Raw genomic sequence first — 861 nt, forward strand, 5'->3', positions numbered from 1 at the left:
GTGGTATCGCCTGTCCAAAATAAGACCATACGTTTCTAAGGCCCCAAATATCGAATATTGGGATCACAGTGCTTCTAATACGTTGCTTTCTGAAAATAATAGTAAATCTCTCAGATATTTTAAAGAAATTTAGAGGAAATCATTTTTCATTTCATTTTCCAAAATTTGTGAAGTCTGGCCATAACTTTCTCTAGCTCCAATATACCTAATATTAGAGGTTTCAAACTTCCAATGGACTATATGCCGTATATATGGGTTAATATGTAAGATATCTCAGCAAAATTAATTGAGCATATAAGCTTGGATAGAATGTAGTTTGACGACAAAAATAGTTGAAATCGGTCCAGGAATATCCTCAGCCCTCATATACTATAAATAATCATTTTTGTTTTCTAGTCGACGTTATGTCAATTTGTGAGTTTTCTTAATTAAACTATATCAATAAATTTCGAGAGTATAAAATGTTCTGTTACAACTTAGCCAATTCTTACTTTTTTCTAATATCTTCGTTAGTTATTAATTAATTTCGTATTTAAAATTCATGTCCAGCATTGCTATTGATATTCTTATTCTCTTAAGGCTTTCACAAATCACTTTTTGCAAAACTTTTGTCAAAAACACATCAATTTCCAACTGGGATCAACCGATTAATATATGTACTTAGTACTTCAGTAAACACATGAGATATGAAGCTCAATTGGTCTTCATAGGCAATGTATACATACACTTTTCACTCCACGATCATTGCTCCCTTGAGCGTGTCGTTTTGAAATTATTATTTTACTTGCGGAGAGCAAATCAGAAGGCACTCGAAGTACAGTATTCTTATATACTTGTATATTTGTATGTATATCTAACATT

Source organism: Zeugodacus cucurbitae, chromosome 5, assembly GCF_028554725.1.
Source record: "Zeugodacus cucurbitae isolate PBARC_wt_2022May chromosome 5, idZeuCucr1.2, whole genome shotgun sequence".
Taxonomy (NCBI): domain Eukaryota; kingdom Metazoa; phylum Arthropoda; class Insecta; order Diptera; family Tephritidae; genus Zeugodacus; species Zeugodacus cucurbitae.